This window comes from Nuphar pumila, chromosome 4, assembly GCF_984573655.1.
Source record: "Nuphar pumila chromosome 4, dmNupPumi1.hap1.1, whole genome shotgun sequence".
Taxonomy (NCBI): domain Eukaryota; kingdom Viridiplantae; phylum Streptophyta; class Magnoliopsida; order Nymphaeales; family Nymphaeaceae; genus Nuphar; species Nuphar pumila.
In genome coordinates this window covers 34657632-34678196 of record NC_143252.1, presented here as the reverse complement: position 1 = coordinate 34678196, position 20565 = coordinate 34657632, and positions in this window count along the sequence as shown.

The following is a 20565-nucleotide window of genomic DNA, read 5'->3' as shown; positions in this document are numbered from 1 at the left end:
TGTATTTTCTTATATTTATGAAAACATGGTCTTAGCATTTCAGAACCGGTGAGAAAATGGAAGGAACTGGTCAAAAATGGCTCTGAATCGATCCCAGAAGGGGTCGAATCAGTCTCTGATCTGGTTCAGGCCAAATAGTGCCTGGACCCTGCTAGATCTGGGTCAAAACCAATTCAAACTGGATCCGGGTCAGACCCGACTTTAAACTAGATCCAGGCCAGACTCTGTTTGAACTAGTTTCGGGACAGACCCGGTATGAACTGGATCCGGGTCTAACTCGAATAGTAACCCGATCTGGGTCAGACTCGAGATTTAACTGGATCCGAGCCAGACCTGATACTAACCGGATCTGGGTCAGACCCGGTTTGACTTAATCCAGATCGGACCCAACCAGATCCAGGTCAGACCCGGTACTAACCAGATCTGGGTCAGACCCAGTTTGACTTAATCCGGATCTGAGTCCAAACCAGTATTGGACCCGATCCAGTTCCACCCGATAAAAATCAGAAAAAGAACAAAAACCTAAGGGTTTTTCTGAGAAGAAGAGGGTTTACCCTCTTGGCTTGTCGACGACCAATGTCGCCTGCTGGCGACCCATGCCAGAGCCATGCCATCAATGCATCTCCGGCAAAACACACTAGAGCCCCGCCGCACATGGAGCCCCGCCAGCAACGTACCACCGACAAAACCTGCCACCCGACACAGCTTGCCACCCTGAAATAAAATGGCGGAGTGCTTCGGATGTCGTACGTTGCCGGATGGTCCTTGACACCGGCGAATCGGCCGTCGAAGGCCGCTGTTTCCCGGCGATACATCCTCATGGCAACCCCCATCTCCTGACGGTAGAGGGGAAAAATGAAAAGGGGGTTTTAAAACCCTTATGATGCACGTTGCCGGATGCAGTATCGAAGATCCGATGAAAACAACCCCCCTTTTCGGCAACAGTCCGCGGCGGCCACAGGTGTCGACGAAAACTTTTGCAGTCCGACGGCCACAGGTAAAAACCTTAATGGCTTTTTTTTTTATCTGTCGCCCAACGGCGACTGTCGCCAGCTGCCGTCGACACCATGTCGCCCCACGACGACCGTCTGTTGACACCCTGCAACGTCGCTTCACGACGACTCCGCTCTGCCGAAAAACACTGTCGTCCAATGGCGACTGTTGCCAGAAAAAATCACCATCAAACCCTCGCAGCGAAGGGGTGGTGTGGGCCCATAACCCATTGTTGGGACTTGTTCTGCATTGCCTCCCCTTGATGGCGGTGGCCTTGCGTTAAGACAGAAAACACAACAAAACTGTGTTAAACAAGCAAAAACAACAGGGGAGGATTGCGTACCTGAGGTAGCCATTGGTGGGCTGCTGTGGGTGGTGGAGGTCGGCTGGAGCAGAAGAAGTTGCACTGGTGGTGGTGGTTGATAAAGGAAGGGAAGGGCTTCTCCTCAGCCATACTGCGGCCTTCCACGAGCGCAGACTGTCGGATGCAGTCGGTGAGTAGGACCGATTCCCTCTTGATGGAAATCGACTATATGGAGAGGTAAGAACCTAAAACTCTCTCTCACGATTTTTCTGTGTTTCACTTTAATCAGAGTTGCTCATGAAACCCCCTTTTTATAGGCACAGAGTGGGAACGGTTGTGCAACCGTTCCCCCTTTATTCTGCACGAGTTTAACGGAAGGAACACCTTTAGTGGGGGAGCGTTATCCACATCGTGGGTAACCACCACCAACGTGGTGGTTTATCTCAACATATTTTTCATAAACAAAAACGTATTCTCTTTTAACAATCATGGGCTGTTTGAATTCGTGGAAGGGAGTAGATTTGAAATTGGAATCCTTTCTCAATGTTCCTTCAAACAAAAAATAGAAAGAGAAAAAAGAAAGAAATTCCAATGGAAATAACACGACCAATCTTTTCTGCAACTTTTCCCAAAGGGTCCCCAGTTGTGCGCTTTAGGGGTGTTTAGTTTGGTGGAATTTGAATCCAATTTCATTAGAATTTTCTTTTCCCTGTTCTAAATGAAGAATTTTTCAAGAAATTGAGTCCACATCCATGATTCTGAACACGACATAAGCTACATATGTCAGATTATTCATCAGAAGATTTCAAGTTTGCGCATCTTATGAATGCTTGATTGGGTCTAGATCACACATGCCTGTCCTAGTTAGCTAGCAGCATGTCTTCTTCAATGGACCCATTTGTATAGTTTCTTATTGAGTCCATGACAACCTGATCTGCTCAGCAAACTGAAGTAAGATTTCTAACCCTTAGGGTCTTTAGTGCACCACTCTTAACTCCCTTTCCAAACTTGTCTTATTAGTGGCCTAAGGTGGAACTCCCAATGGTTTACACTTTAATCTAGCTTATCCACCCCCACCCAATCATATTAAGGGATTTCAAATAAAGTCTTATTTTATTTCGATCGTTTAATGGATTAAATATTGCTGCTCTTTAGTATTTGATAATTAAATCTAATTACCTTGCCCCAAGGGGCTTGGCCTATTGGGGTGGGGCCTTGGCTGCTAGATGGGCAGTCAAGGTTCGATTCCCGTGACCATCGCCTCTCTATGCAAGCTCATGCATAGCATAGGCCCCAGGGGCAGGGGTCCTATCCTTGGAGTTTTACCTTGCTGGCACGATGGGAAGCAGATCGGGTCATGCTGAACATGAGGGTTTTTGCTCATGCCGACATCGTGGCCATCCGATTTGCATTTTAAAAAACTCAAAAGTCAACAAAACCACGTGGCATTCATCCAAAATGCAAACAGACCGCCACAATGTCGGCATGAGCAAAAACGCTCATGTTCAGCATGACCTGATCTGCTTCTGGCACGATGACCGTAGGTATGGCAGGCTGTGCCAGCGCGACCATGTCTTTGTTACACAAGAAGCTCACTTAAAAGAAAACAGAAAACTTCTCAGTTGAAACCTGATTCCTTTATCTCAACAACAATAAAAAAACAAATTTGCTATATAGAATGCTAATTTTTACTCCCAACCATGGTTACCAGAAGCTTTTGTTATACAGGGAAGGTCATGTTCTAGAAGCAGATTTCTACAGTTTCTTGCTTTTGAAATATAAGGAACTTGATTTCCTGTTTTCCAAATATAAGAAACTTGATTCATTTATTAGGAAAACTCATTTTCTTCTTGTTTCCTAAATCAATTCTCTTTCGTTTTTTTTTTATAACCTGAAGAAACAGCACCTGACACGAATACTGGGTCAGCCTGCCATATCTTTCGTAATCGTGAGCCAGCAGCACAAAATTCTGACAATCATGCCGGCAACCCAAAATTCCAAGGCTAGGACTCCTGCGCTTCATACTTCTTTTTAACACTCGGTGCTTCCACTTCGAGAGTCTTCTCGTGTCCATTTTCTTTGATGGTAACTATGCTCGGGGCTCTGCATGCATGGTAGGAGCAGCTACTGCACGCGCGCCTGGTTCAAAACCCAATGGTATAGTTGTACAACGGGTAGGGATCTGCCTAACCTCAGTTTGCTTTTATATATATATATATATATATATATATATATATATATATATATATATATATATATATATATATATGCTCTCAACTACTCACTTTCTTCAAAATAATAGAACCGATCAGCAAACCCCCATCACTTGTCACCCCAGAACTCTCACCTAAAATGGTAGGTGATTTCAGCTTCCTCTTCCTTTTGTTATCGTCAAATCCAGCCACATCTATTTCAACAAATTATACAAAGAATTTTCCTGGCAGTCTCCCTCCTCACTTCTGTCAACTCTTGGCAAGAGTCAGTCTCTCATTTCCCAGCAATTTCATGCATGGTTACAGGACCAAAGGAAAAGGTATCATCATTATTCATCCTGATGCATTCATACAGGAACAAAGGAAAACGACGAGGGAACTCGGGCAATGTTGTCAGTATTGGTGCGTATCGGCCGATACGTATTCTATCGTAGAAAATCGATACACTTCAGCCCTGAATAGGCTATTTTTAATAAATATAAAAAATTACTTAAAATAAAAAATTTAATTTTTTTTAATGGCTTTAACATGTTTCACGTTCTGATTGACATGTAATTCATAGGATCAAGCTAGATCTTTTAGAGTTAATAATGCACTTTGATAGATTCCAATATGCATAAATGCCCAAAAGGTTTGCAGCTTTAATTTGCTGCGATCATGGTTACAACTTACAAGTCTCTTTACGGGATTTTATTGCAATAAATTAAAAGAATTTTTTTCTTGAGGTAATATTGGTATATTTAAATTTTAAGAATATATAATATAAAAGTACAAAAATTGCTTATGTGTAGATCTTACGAATATGCAAATGTATCAGAATTGCTTAGATGAATGCTAAGTTTACTTTTTCCTTTTCAAATTGCTTACTTTCCCTGTGGCGCTGGCATCATGCTAAAGAGGGAGAGATGTAGCACAATATGGCGATGGAGGATCAGGTGCAATGTGATTGCACACTTTCACCCTCACCCTTCATCTTTGGGATACAGTGGGTGTTATACCAACCTGGTGAAAATTGTATTTCTGAAAAGAGATTTCAAGCCTAGAGGCACGTTCTTAAGATCGCTATCTTTAGAACTTCAATCGCCCCACTCCGGAAATTCCGAAGATGCGAAAAAGGGTTTTTTTACGACTGAGTTCCCAGGATACAACTAGGCTTGAACCTCAAGAGAGTCACTGCTTCGCAAGAACAGATGACATCTACCACACATAAACTCTGCAAGCCAAACCGAGAAGAAAGAAAGGAGAAAACTGGAGAGTCAGAGATTCTGATCATCTTCAAAAGACGAAAATAGAAGAATTTATAGACTTTTAGAGTAGCCAAAACGTTTTGCGATAAATGAGATTAATGGCCATAAATCTGACGGTTTGAAAATAGGACGAAAAGATACCTGAACGGTCACCCACCTTTGACTGTTAATCAAAGGCCTCCAAAACCGTCCAACAGTCACAAAGCGCCTTAAACTCAATATAAATGATATTAAAACTTTTCAAACGCCAGATATCTCAAAACCGAAAAATCAAAACGGATATTTGTGCCTCATATGCACCTCGCACCGCTGCGAGCGTGCGAAGTGCAAAGTGCGCCATCAAAACGCCACATTGAGCCTCAAGCGCCCTTGCGCATGCACGCACGCGCGCACGCGCGCGTGCGCGCGAACGGCGCGTCCGTTGCTGCATGATGCGCAGCAACATCCGCAAGCCACCCATGGACACAAGGCTTACCAAAGTAAAGAATAGAGAACAAAGTATGTATTTAAACAACTAGAAAAACTATTTTCTCTTAGATATGGGACTAAACTTTTTAAAACACTTTTGGTGGAAAGAAATCATCAATTTTAAAACTTTCCTAACAATCCCCCACTAGTTTTAAAATATATTTGACTTGCATAGAAACTTATGCATCAGTGAGAGTGTCTGCATGACTTGAACCCCCACTATTTGAAAGAAAACCTAAATTGACCAATGTGCTAAGTGGACTTACCTTGAACTTAGCTCCTTATATTGTTAACAGAGTTTTCAATCATACATAAGTTTCCAAAGTTCTATTGTGTGGATTTCATGTTGGCACATTTAGAGCCTTGTGCTTTCCTGGATTCATGAGTGCTCTAGAGAATTGCCAATTCTCATAAGAAACGGCTCACATTTCTACACTCATATAGGTGAGTTTGTCTAGGTGTACTGTAACACACACCTTAGCCTTAAGGCCTACAAACTCATTAAGAGCTATTAGCTCAACCCTCATATTAGTTACAGCTCATGAGCACACATCAGTAATGGGCTTACATAAATATGCTCAATATCTGTCATTCACCAATTCGTTTCCCATTGAACCTATGCATGTGGGATCTCCAGCGCTCTAGGTTGGGTATCCTTAAGTGATGACTTAATTGGCTTAATTCCCATTCCCCTCGATGTTTTATTGATGACATCTCTCGAAAGGCCTTTCGTAAATGGGTCTGCCAAATTTTGACATGACTTCACATATTTCAATGAAATAATATTGTCATCAATCATTTGTCTTATAAAACTGTGTCTTAGACTAATATGTCTAGACTTTCCATTGTATTTCATATTACATGCTTTACATATAGCTGATTGGCTATCACAAAACATTGAAATAGCAGGTATAGGCTTCTCACCTAGTGGAATATCTACTAGCATATTCTTAAACCATTCAGCTTCTCTACAAGTAGATGCCAAAGCAATAAACTCAAATTCCATTGTAGAATGAGTTATACAGGTCTGTTTCTTAGACCCCCATGCAACTGCTCCTCCTCCAAGGATAAATACCCAACCACTCGTAGACTTGGAATCTTCAAAGTCAGTATTCCAACTTGCATCACTATACCCTTCAATAACAGCAGGAAACTCGGTATAGTGAATTCCATAGTCTAAAGTATGCTTTAGATATCTAAGAATCCTGTTCACTGCATTCTAGTGTTGATGACTAGGATTATTAGTGTATCTACACACTTTACTCATTGCATAAGCAATGTCAGGCCTTGTGCAGTTCATTGCATACATAAGGCTACTTACAATACTGGCAAATTTTAATTGTTGAACACTAGCACCATCATTAGGAGTCAATTTCATATTTGGATCATATGGGGTGCATGCTGGTGAACTATTAAGATATCCATACTTTGTAAGAATTTTCTCAATATAATGTGATTGACATAATACAATGTCATTTTTATTTCTTATAATTTTGATTCCTAAAATAACATCTGCAACACCCAAGTCTTTCATACAAAACAAGGAAGATAAAAATCTCTTTGTTTGATTTATGCATTCACTGTTGTTACCCAAAATAAGCATATCATCAACATATAAACAAATAATAATAATTAAGCTACTATCTACTTTATTGTAGACACATTTGTTCGCATCATGAATTTTAAAACCATTATGCACCAGAGAACTATCAAATTTTTTATGTCATTGCTTAGGGGCTTGCTTTAATCCATATAAGGATTTCTCAAGTTTGCAAACTTTGCGCTCTTGCCCTAGCACTACAAAACCTTCAGGTTGCTCCATATATATCTCTTCATCTAATTCTCCATTCAAAAAGGCTGTTTTCACGTCCATTTGATGGATTTGAAGCTTATATATGGCAGCCATGGCAATCAGAATTCTAATAGTAGATATTCTGGTTACAGGAGCAAAAGTATCAAAATAATCAATATCTTCTTTTTGTTTAAAGCCTTTTGCAACCAAACGTGCTTCAAATTTATCGATTGTACCATCAGCTTTTAATTTCTTTTTGAAAATCCATTTGCAGCCAATAGTTTTGCAACCAACAGATAAATCCACTCATTTTCAAACATTATTAGACATAATTGATTCTATTTCATCATTTATAGCTTCTCTCCAAAAGGTAGCATCTTGAGAAGACATAGCCTCTTGAAAAGACACAGGATCATTCTCAATTAGAAATGTATAAAAATCAGAACCGAAATTAGTTGGTTTTCTAATGCGTTTACTGAGTCTAACTTCAGTTTCTGGTTCATCAACACATTCATTAGAATATTCAATCATGTCATTTACAGGAAGTTCATCTACTATAATCCGGCTGCCATCAAGAAGAGAATCAAATGCATTTTTATGTTCTATGAAAGATGCATCTCTAGATTCTACAATAACATCATTAACAATGTCCAAAAATCTATATGCTTTACTATGTTCAGCATACCCAACAAATGCACATTTAAATGCTTTAGGTCCAACCTTCTTCTTTTTATTTTCTGGAATTTTAACATATGCTAAACAACCCCAAACACGAAAATAACTAAGATTAGGTTTCTTACCAAAACACAATTCATAAGGTGATTTATCAGATTTGGAATAAGGAACTCAATTAAGAATATAACAAGCAGAAAGTATAGCCTCTCCCCATAAGTTGGAATGCAAACCCGTATTAAGAAGCATAGCATTCATCATTTCTACAAGTGTTCTGTTTTTCCTTTCTGCTACTCCATTTTGTTCAGGAGTTCTAGGTGCTGAAGTTTGATGGATAATGCCATTATCTCCATAGAATTTATCAAATTCTTCTCCTAAGTATTCACCTCCTCTATCTGTTCTTAAATGTACAATATTTGTTTTAAACCTATTTTGTACTTCAGCAAGATAAAGAAGAAATTTAGAAAATGCTTCAGATTTATGTTTCATCAAATAAACATAACAAAATTTCGACTAATCATCTATAAAGGTAATGAAGTACCTATTGCCACCACGACTTAAAACATTATCCATCGTACACACATCAGAATGCACTAATTCAAGCAATTTATAATTCTTTTCTACACTAGGAAACGAGAGTCTAGTTAACTTAGTTTGAATGCATGTCTCACACTTATGTTTATGTTCTATTCTAACATGACAAGGAAGAAGACCAAAGTTATTCATATTATGAATGCAACGAGAATTTATATGTCCTAATCTTGAATGCCAAAGAAAATAGGAGTTAACCATATAAACAGAAGTAGTAGCTTCATTTATGCTCATCTTGAACATACCACCAGTGGCAAACCCTTTTCCTACAAAGATTTTTCTTTTGGTCACAGTTACAATCCCAGACTCAATAACAATCTTAAAGCCATTTCGTGACAGTAGATCTGCAGAGATTAAATTTTTCGAACTTCTGGAGCATAGTGGACATTTTCAAGTGTTAGGACTTTCCCGGAGGTGAACTTAATTTTCACACTCCCTTTTCCCAGCACTTTAGTTGTGGAAGAGTTTCCCATAAAGAGATTGCATCCCTCCCCCACTACTTCATACGACTTGAACAAGTTTCTGTCGTTTGCCACATGAACAGTGCTTCCAGTATCGAGGTATCAGTCCTTATTTGCAGCCACCATAAAGGTTTCAGAGATTACAGCAACAAGCCTTTCTTCTAACTCATTTGGCTTAGGACCAGTCCTCTTCCGTTCTCTGCATTCTCTAGAAAAATGGCCAAACTTGCCACAAACATAGCAACTAATTTTCTTTTTATCAGTTGGCTTTTTCCCTTTCACAAAATTCTTTTTGATTTTCTGGGTTTTCATGATTTTGCCACCCTTGTTACTAACAAAATTCACTTTAGGATAACCTTCTTTAGGACTCGAATTCTTTTTGTCACGAAGACGAGTCTCTTCCTCAATTCGGATGTCCTTAAGAAGGCCATCTAAAGTGATTTTCTCATTTTTATGTTTTAGGTGATTCCTATATTCTTTTCAGGAATCCGGCAGCTTCCCAATGATGACAGCAACTTGGAAGTCATTATCAAGATACATACCTTCTCCTTTGATCTTATAGGCCAGTATTTGCATCTCATGAATTTGAGCAAGTATTGGCTTATCATCAACAATAGAAAAATTAACATACTGATCTACGATAAACCTTTTGTTACCAGCATCTTCTGCATTGTACTTGATCTCGAGAGCATTCCACAACTCTCCAGCCGACTCCAATGGTGAATATAGGTCAAAGAGTGAATCGGCTAAAGTGTTCAGGATATGCTCTTTGCATCTGTAGTTGTCAGTATGTCACTTCTCTCGTTCTTTCTTCTGTTCTTCTGTCTCAACTTCTCCAGCAACGACAGTGGGACAGGGCTTTTTGAGGACATAGTCGATATGCAGCTCGAACAGCAAGAACGATACCTTTGATTGCCACCGCTTGAAGTTTGACCCATTAAATCGATCGAGTTTTTCAAGGTCACGGCTAAGCAGATTGATAGAGTTGGATGTCGAACCAGAGGCCATAATTGAAGTTCTAAAATTGTTATACCAACCTGGTGAAAATTGTATTTCTGAAAAGAGATTTCAAGCCTAGAGGCACGTTCTTAAGATCGCTATCTTTAGAACTTCAATCGCCCCACTCCGGAAATTCCGAAGATGCAAAAAAGGGTTTTGTTATGACTGAGTTCCCAGGATACAACTAGGATTGAACCTCAAGAGAGTCACTGCTTCGCAAGAACAGATGACCTCTACCACACATAAACTCTGCAAGCCAAACCGATAAGAAAGAAAGGAGAAAACTGAAGAGTCAGAGATTCTGATCATCTTCAAAAGACAAAAATAGAAGAATTTATAGACTTTTAGAGTAGCCAAAACGTTTTGCGATAAATGAGATTAATGGCCATAAATCTGACGGTTTGAAAATAGGACGAAAAGATACCTGAACGGTCACCACCTTTGACTGTTAATCAAAGGCCTCCAAAACCGTCCAACAGTCACAAAGCGCCTTAAACTCAATATAAATGATATTAAAACTTTTCAAACGCCAGATATCTCAAAGCCGAAAAATCAAAACGGATATTTGCGCCTCATATGCAAAGTGCGCCATCAAAACGCCACATTGCGCCTCAAGCGCCCTTGCGCACGCACGCGCGCGTCCGTTGCTGCACGATGCGCAGCAATGTCCGCAAGCCACCCATGGACACAAGGCTTACCAAAGTAAAGAATAGAGAACAAAGTCTGTATTTAAACAACTAGAAAAACTGATTTCTCTTAGATATGGGACTAAACTTTTTAAAACACTTTTGGTGGAAAGAAATCATCAATTTTAAAACTTTCCTAACAGTGGGGCCCTACCGCAGATGGTGGGCTATCAGGTGCAGCAGTACACCAAAAGGATCTTTCCTTCAATATGTCTCTCTCTCTCTCTCTTTTATAATAAAATGCCTTTTAACTTCTGGGGACTGCAGAAGTGCTATCCTGATTCTCTCAAAAGCATCATCTTATTCGCCCAACAAAGTTAAAACTATTAATTTAAAAAGGTTTTTTAAAGAAAAATAAATAAATTTTGTTAAACAAATTTATTTGATGTAGGTGCACAACTCACCATTGGACCGAAGAGAATTCGGCCAACAAACAAGAGACACTACAAGAAATTTGAGTTTTACTGGTGCAACTTTTAGGTCAGTAAAAGTCTTTACTAACGCAATCTGAAGAGGGTGCGTGAGTAAAGCCCTGATTTCTCATAGTGAAAAGAATTTAGATAAGAGAAAAAAAGAAGCGTTATATATCAAAAATTGGGCTACTTGATGGACTAAAGATTCTTTCATTCCTCTTTTCATACTGCCCACCATGCTAAAGAGTGAGAGATGTGTAGCATAATATGGCGAGGAAGGATCTGGTGCAATGTGATTGTACACTTTCACCCTCACCCTTTATCTTTGGGATACAACCTGTCAGCTGTGGGGCCCTAAAGCAGATGGTGGGCCATCAGGTGCAGCAGTACACCAAAAGGATCTTTCCTTCAATATGTCTTTCTCTCTCTCTCTCTTTTATAATCAAATGCCTTTTAACATCTGGGGACTGCAGAAGTGCTATCCTGATTCTCTCAAAAGCATCATCTTATTCGCCCAACAAAGTTAAAACTATTAATTTAAAAAGGTTTTTTAAAGAAAAATAAATAAATTTTGTTAAACAAATTTATTTGATGTAGGTGAACAACTCACCATTGGGCCGAAGAGAATTCGGCCAACAAACAAGAGACACTACAAGAAATTTGAGTTTTACTGGTGCAACTTTTAGGTCAGTAAAAGTCTTTACTAATGCAATCTGAAGAGGGTGCGTGAGTAAAGCCCTGATTTCTCATAGTGAAAAGAATTTAGATAAGAGAAAAAAAGAAGCGTTATATATCAAAAATTGGGCTACTTGATGGACTAAAGATTCTTTCATTCCTCTTTTCATACTGCCCACCATGCTAAAGAGTGAGAGATGTGTAGCACAATATGGCGAGGAAGGATCTGGTGCAATGTGATTGTACACTTTCACCCTCACCCTTTATCTTTGGGATACAACCTGTCAGCTGTGGGGCCCTAAAGCAGATGGTGGGCCATCAGGTGCAGCAGTACACCAAAAGTATGCAATCACATTGCACTGGATCTTTCCTCCAGTATGGCTCTCTCTCTTTTATAATCAAATGCCTTTTAACTTCTAGGGACTGCAAAAGTGCTATCCTGATCATTTCAAAAGCTTCATTTTATTCGCGGAACAAAGTTAAAACTGTTAATTTAAAGAGGTTTTTTAAAGAAAAATAAATAAATTTTGTTAAACAAATTTATTTGATGTGGGTGCACAACTCACAATTGGGCCGAAGAGAATTTGGCAAGCAAACAAGAGATACTACGAGAAATTCCAGTTTTACTGGTGCAACTTTTAGGCCAGTAAAAGTCTTTACTGACACAATCTGAAGAGGGTGTGCCAGTAAAGCCCTAATTTCTCATAGTGAAAAGAATTTAGATCAAAAGAAGGGTTATATATCAAAATTGGGCTATTTATGGCCTAAAGATTCTTTCTTTCCATACTGCCCACCATGCTGTGATCAGCCAACATCGCCATGTGTCAAACCATGTTGGTAAGTAGAGTCAAGTAAATAGAGGATAGCACACATGGGTCATTTGAGCAATTTCTTAAAAAGTTGGTGGAGATTATCTCAAATGTCTGAAACCTGAGGTGTATGAACATAAATTTGTCATGTTTTAGGCGCCTATAGGTAAATTATCAGCTGTCATCTCTAGAATTACACGGATGCTTACGTATATACTTTATGATCATTTGGATGATGCCCGTTTGACATCCAACGCGAACTTCATGCTTGCCACGGTGCCAATATATATATATATATATATATATATATATATATATATATATATAACAAAATCGGTTCCATCTACTGTTTACAGCGTTTCAAGATTTTTCTTGCAAATCTGACCCCCGAGACATGTTCAACATGATTTATTTCCTAGGAATAGGGTGTTGGATCATATTTTTTAATAAAATATTACGATTTTATGAGCTTTCAAATTTATAAAAAATTTAGATGCTGATTCTAAAACTTTATAAAAACCTGCTCAAATGACGTAATTGGATGATCCAAATTCATACTAAACAAACCATGTAAATTACACTCATAAGGTTAGAATAGAAAAAAAAACAAAAAAATGAACAAATTAAAAAAACTAAAACTATTCATCCAGTCTTTCTCAAGTAAGAATCAATCACTATATATATATATATATATATATATATAGAGAGAGAGAGAGAGAGAGAGAGAGTCCAACTAAAGGAAGGTCTAAAATCCACAACCAATGATAATCGAGAGTTTTTCTTTTCTAAAGATCGAGCTTTTCATCCATCGGACTTTACATATTGGATTGTTATTAGTGAGATGTTTTGGATTATGAACTTTGGATGTCTAGATGTATTTTTTGAAAGTGTTAAAAATCAATGGCTCACAATATATACTTTGTATTATAAAATTTTAATGCATTGTGAGCCATCGATGTTTTAGGTTTGGAAAAAAAATCTTATATGTTGTATAGTCTTCGTGTAAAGCATATTTTTTTACTAAATAAATTATAACATAACAAATATATGAGGTTTAATCAATGAGATATTCAAGCATTGGATAAGAGGAGTTGTTGGATCCTCATTGGTTGTAGATTTTGGACTTTCCTTTAGTTGGATGGTCCTCCTTTCTTCAAAGGCCCACTCTCCAAGACCACCCCATCGCCCTACCGTGTCATCTCTCTCTTGTAAGTGTTATTTGGCTTGCCTCTCAATAGAATTTGTTTCTTGGACATTGTGCCTTAGTCCCTTTTGGATTGCATTGCTTGTTGGTGCCTCTTGGCATCTCATGTGTGCGCTTGCTTGTGTTGATTTTCGGTAGTTCAGGCTCCGTTGTCGTTCACAGGTGATTGTCCATCACACCGCTTGCCTTTGTAGCATTGCATGTGGTTGTCCCTCCAAAGAACCATAGTTGTTACTTTGCCCACAAGCCTCATGTTCCATTGGGCCTCCCAATTGGTGTGGCACTGATTTGGCTATCCGCTTCCAAACAGTAACCTTCGATCGTTGCTCCTTCAAGTCGCTTCCGTTCCGCTCAACGGTGCTACTCACTGTGTACCGTCTCACGTTACTCTTGGGATTTCTTTGGCATATCACTTCTCAAAGCTTGTCTAGCACTCTACCTAGACGCCGCACGGTCTTGAGATTAAGCATGTAACAACAGGTGTGTGTATATATATAATGAGACGGGTGAAAAAATCGATGCCCAAACATTGAATGTCTACATCGAACGAGTGCATGCAAAGTGTAAAAAAAAAAGGGGTCATTAGCTGTCACTGAAGCTATTTTGGGTGGTTGGGTGTCTAACGGTTCAACGCTTCTTTAGCATTTATTTTGAACATGCTAAATTCATCCATGAGATTGGTTTTGATTAGGGGTCGCAATCGGGTCGGGTTGGCGGGTCAGCATACCTCAACATGAACCCGACCCATTTATTAAATGGGTCGGCTGTGGCAAACACGAACCTGACCCATTTATTAAACGGGTAACCCGACATGACCCGCCTAACCCGTTTAATAAACGGGTCGGGTCGGGTAAATGGGTTGGCGAGTTAGCGGTGCAGCCTAAAAAGCATACAAACTTTTTTGCAGCACTTCACATGGGCCATCTTCTAACCTCATCGGCAGGGCAAACGACGGCAGGCCACCGGTGATGACAGTAGCACCGACAGCGGTATACCGGCCATCCAGCTGTTGAAGTAAAGGAGGATGTTGATCGCCATCACCGACGAGGTCTATCGGTTTTCCGTCAGCGGTGACCTTTCCAATCATTGTCGCCCACGGTTTTCACTGCCGTTGTCCTCGTCCCTATTGCAGAGGTTGATTTCTGAATTGAAAAGGGGAGGGGGTGGGAGGCCTGGCTTCACTAGTACCCTTCGCAGAAATCTGTTGAAGCAAGAGAGGATGTTGATCGCCATCGCCGACGAGGTCTATCGGTTTTCCGTCAGCGGTGACCTTTCCAGTCATCGTCGCCCACAGTTTTCACTGTCGCTGTCCCCCCTATTGCAGAGGTTGATTTCTGAATCGAAAAGGGGAGGGGTGGGAGGCCTGGCTTCACTAGTACCCTTCGCAGAAATCGGCATTCGCCGCGGATGGAAGGGGGAGCCAGGATCCAATCCCTATCGTCGTCGCCATTGGCCTCGCTGGGTATCCTCAGGATACAAACTTAAACGATTAACCAGTTTATTAAACGGGTCAGCCAGGTTGGCAGGTTAGCATACCCCTAACACGAACCTGACCCGTTTAATAAATGGGTTAGGCGGATCGACCTGTTTACAACATGAACCCGCTTAACACAAACCCGAACTGGGCTAAGAAGTGAGTTGGCGGGTCATGTCAGATTTTGCCACCCCTAGTTTTGATCCAAACAACTTGTGCATAAGAGATCGAGAAGCATTTGCACTTAATGGTGTCATTTCTAATACATTTATATATATAATACGGTGCTCTCGGAGTACCTACTCCCACATAATTAAAGCTTTAGATTGTCAAATTTGTTAAACTTTTTTAGTTGATCAGACCGTATAGATATGACCTATAAGCAAAAAAATTTAGATCATGTGATTCTAGCTGTATGTTTTTTAAGACCTTTAAAAATCAATGACCGACAATGTATCAAAATTTCGTGACTTAAAAAATCTTACTTTTATGTCCAAAAAACATGATCCAAAGCATGATTCCTATCAAATAAACTATGTTGAGTACATCCATAACGCTTAATTGAGAAGATACAACATACAACCATGAGCTCTAGTATGTAGGAGGGTATCTGCTTGTTTGACTCTTCTTTAGCATTTATTTTGAACATGCTAAATTCATCCATGAGGTTGGTTTGGATCAAAACTACTTTTGCATAAGAGTCGAGAAGCGTTTGTACTAAATGGTGTCATTGCTTACGGTACTCCCGGAATACCTACTCTCACTTAATAGAAGCTTTAGATTGTCAAATTTCTTAAACTTTTTCAGTTGATCAGACCATATAGATCTATAAGCATTATTTAGTAGAAAACAAGTTTTAGATCTTGTGATTATAGCATATATGTATGTTTTTTAAGACTTTTGAAAATCACTGGCTCACAATGTATCAAAATTTCATGGCTTAAAAAACTATAGTTTTGTGTCCAAAAAACATGATCCAACCATGATTCCTATCAAATAAACTATGTTGAGTACATCCATAACGTTTAATTGAGAATATACAACCTACAACCATGATTTTTAGTATGTGAGAGTAGGTGCTCCTTGAGAACAGTAGCATTATATATATATATATATATATATATATATATATATATATATATATATATATATATATATATATATATATATATAGAGAGAGAGAGAGAGAGACTGACTGGTTATTCACAATCTTGTTGATCTGATGGGATCATGGCAACAATAACCTTTAGGGCAAGTTTGTGTGCCAAAGAAAAGGATTTCAATCAAGCTAACATGCAGCCCAAAGGGGTTGGCATAGTCTGGTGGGGTCTTGACTGCTAGACGGGCAGTCAAGGTTCGATTCACATGGGCATTACCTTTCTGTGCAAGCCAATGCTCACTACAAGAAATCTGTAGATTAGCGACGACCTCAATCTGTCGCTAATCCACCGCCAATCCATCGCTAAACAGTTTAGCGGTGGATAACTTTCATTGTAAAATTTTAGTCGCTAATTAACAATGGAAACTATATGTCGCAAGTTCCGTCGCTAATTTGCGATGAATTAGCGAATGCCATGATTTGTCGCAAGGTTGTCGTTAATATGCAGAGATTTAGTTTGACGACAGATTTTAATCCGTCGCTATTATAGCGATGGATTAAAATTCAATCCCAAAACATTGGCCGATTCACTTTTGCAACGGATAAATATTCATCCCTAATTCAACGCTAAATTAGACACTGATACTAAATAGCGATGGATAATATCCATTGCAAACAATAAAACAAAAAATAAAAAAATTGTTTAAAACATAAATATCAAGAAAAAATTCTCGTGATACAATTTATATTTTTTGTGTATAAAAAACAAAGTACACATAAAAATACATATAAAAAACAACTAAAACAATTTATCGATCCACTATAATCCTTACCAAGTTCTTATTATTTACAAGTGAACTTTTACAAATATTTTCTTTTGAAACAACAAGAATGTACAACAAATTCAACATATGAATCTAATCATCGCCAAGATTCTGTGCGCCATCTTCTTCATTGTCTCGATCTCTTCCTTCAGCTCCTCTACGCTGATTATCTCCAACATCCTACAAGAGAAAAGAAAAGTTAGTATTGATAAACAAAATATAATGAAATAAATTATATACAATGCACCTAAATTAAGGCAATCAAAGTAACATGAGTGAATTACACATAATCTAGCTAGCAATAAAGTGAAGGATATTAACATAATTCAGATATGTTCTAAAATTGACATAAAAAATTCATAATAATTCAATCATGCAAATATGTGTTCTAATCATGCATATACTAGTTTGAAATCTAACGCCATGAAACAAATCACATGAAACTTTCATACCTGAGAAGCACCTGCAGACGAAGTTTCTCTGTCCCGAAAAAAGTTGCACAACTCATTACGGATAACGTCAAAAATTGCTTCATGTAAATAGTCACGCATTGTATCCTTAACAAGCTGGTGGACACCATCCCAAGAATTAGGCAGGTCAATCGGATGCTTGGAGTTGATGCTGACGGGAGAAGTCTGAGAGTCGTGACTGGAGAAGACAATGATTGGAGAGATGTTCATATTACTCCCAAACCCGAACACACGACCCTTTTTGGGTTCACCTGTTGCAGTCGCCCATGCTGCAGGATCAAAAGGCGGATGCTGAGTGGTGTCATCGTCATATCGCTCTACCATTTGTTGCTCGTTTGACTCCTACAAAGTAATTATTATAATGTAGATTAATAATTAAGAATTATAATATTTATGATAACTTATATATTAAAATATTTATTAATACAATAAATACATAATGTTGTCGTTCTCACCTTCTCTAATATGAACTCTCTCGTTGTCTTACGTTTATGTGTTTTAACAAACGCATCCTTTTATGGCACAATGCCTCCTTTTTCTGTTTTCTGTGAAGTTAAATGATAAAAAAATTATTTAACAGGTATGCAACAATACTTATAAAATTGACAATATATATATTGATGAGTCACCCTTTTCTTCAAGTGACTCCCAAAAGTCTTAGATCCACCTGTGTGTAGATGGACATCGGGCATCTTCGCTTGGTTTTGTGCAGCCTTCGCTGAGCAGTTTCAAAAATTCATGCTCCGCCCACTTATTGCATATTGCATCCTAAACATCTGACCTGATAGTAGGAGGGTCATGACCCTTCCACTGTAGTTGATCATCTATCCCTCCAGATGTTTTTCTTGTTGCAGTCTTCATATTGTGCAGCATGTCTGTAAATCGACTGGCAACCACCTTCTGCCACACCATCCCCATGTCCTGCTCCTTCATCGTAGTCGCGAAGCGATTCGAAGCCTATAAATAATTTCAGAAAGTTAGTATAAATGACTATAACAAAAAATTAAATATGAAACACATTAACTATGAGAAATGATTGTATATTATGAATGAGGACCATAATCTATCTAACACCTCCTTCGGGTACTCTTTTCATTGAGTGACCGGTCCTGGTAGATGTTGAACTAGTGAATGTTTAATCTCTCGTATTACCTCTTGTGGCTCGAACCTCGCACTGCACATGAATTGGTACACATTAACTATCAGTATACAATATTTATAAGATAAGTATAGGATAAGTCAAAATGAAATACTTACGGTCGATTATCGATATACACTATTTGAATGAGTCATCGTGTGTCAGACTGAGAAGACCATGTATCCAGCGTTGTCTCGTGACTTGTATAAACAGCTGGTGTAGGTGGGTTATATGCAAGCAAAGCATCATCTATAAAAAAATGAGTTACAAAATTCATATAATGCGCATTTAAACTAATCAAGTATATAATTAGTTAAATGATATACCTAACGAAGCAGACCATGAAGATGAAGGCTGAGACTGGCTACCACTGGGTGCTCGACCACTGTAACATCCACGAACCATATTATAACAAATAAAAAATGTCATGCAATATATTCAAACATTGCAATATCTTCAAATCATTGTAATGAATTTTAATATATTCAAATCATTCACATCAAATATTATAATCCATTAAAACATAAGATATGATATCAGTTGCTAATAATGGATAACTTATCCTTAACTTGCAATATAATTTGATCATTTACACAACTCTATATCATCATGGATACATAATCAAATCGAAAATAACTTCATGCAAGACATTCAAACATTGTAATACATTCAAATCATTCAAGTCATTGCAGTACATTTCAATACATTCAAATCATAACTCTATACCTATCGAAGATACATAATCAAATCGAAAATAACTTCATACAATGCATTCAAACATTGCAATACATTCAAATCATTCAAGTCATTGCAATACATTTCAATACATTCAAATCATTCACATCAAATATTGCAATACATTAAAACATAAGGTATGACATCACTTGCTAATCATGAATAATTTATCCTTGCAATACAATTTGATCAGTTACACAACTCTATATCATCATGGATATATAATCAAATCGAAAATAACTTCATGCAAGACATTCAAACATTGCAATATATTCAAATCATTCAAGTTATTGCAATACATTTCAATACATTCAATTTATAAATCTATACCTATCGAAGATACATAATCAAATTGAAAATAACTTCATGCAATACATTCAAATCATTCAAGTTATTGCAATACATTTCAATACATTCAAATCATAACTCTATACATATCGAAGATACATAATCAAATCGAAATTAACTATATGCAATGCATTTAAACATTGCAATACATTCATTGGAGATATGTCATGCATACCATGCACGACATCGTGACCATAAGAGAAATCATATATATCATTTGATTGATAGTAATCACTCTCTTCAGTTAACTTGTCTTCCTGTAACTGATCATACTCAGGGTATAGTTTAGACTTCACCATGCAAACTGCCCACCATTCATTTCTATCTGACTTCCTTGTACTCAGATATGAAGTATAGTAAACTTGTTGAGCTTGCGAGGCTAATATGAATGGTTCATATGTTACAAACCTTGATTTATAATTCACCGCCACAATGCCTGAGGCTTTGTCGACTCTTGTTGCTGTGAGATCAAACCAATGACACTTGAATAAAGTTACCCTATTATTTATGCCTAAGTCAACTCCATTATTTCTTCTATAACACCGTAGTAGTCATGTTCATTTTCATCGTAGCTGCTACCCTTGACGCACATGCCATTATTCATCATTGACTTATTTACACCATAGTCTTTTATATGGAATCGATAACCATTTACGATGTACCCGTTGTAATATTGCACAACTTTGGTCGGACCATTTTGTAAATCGCATATTCCTTGATCTTCAACATCACCATGATGGACCTACAAGCATAAACAATGACTTGATCACGACCAATTAAGTAATTTATTGTTGTTTATATGAAAAGAATGTATGTCATCGTCATTACCAACTCTTTCAACCATGTCACAAACTTATTTTCACGTTCTTTTTGTACTTCTGCATTAGTGAGATATGGAAGTTCTCTTCGCAAGTCCAGATCAAATCGTTTGCACTTAAAAAATACTTATA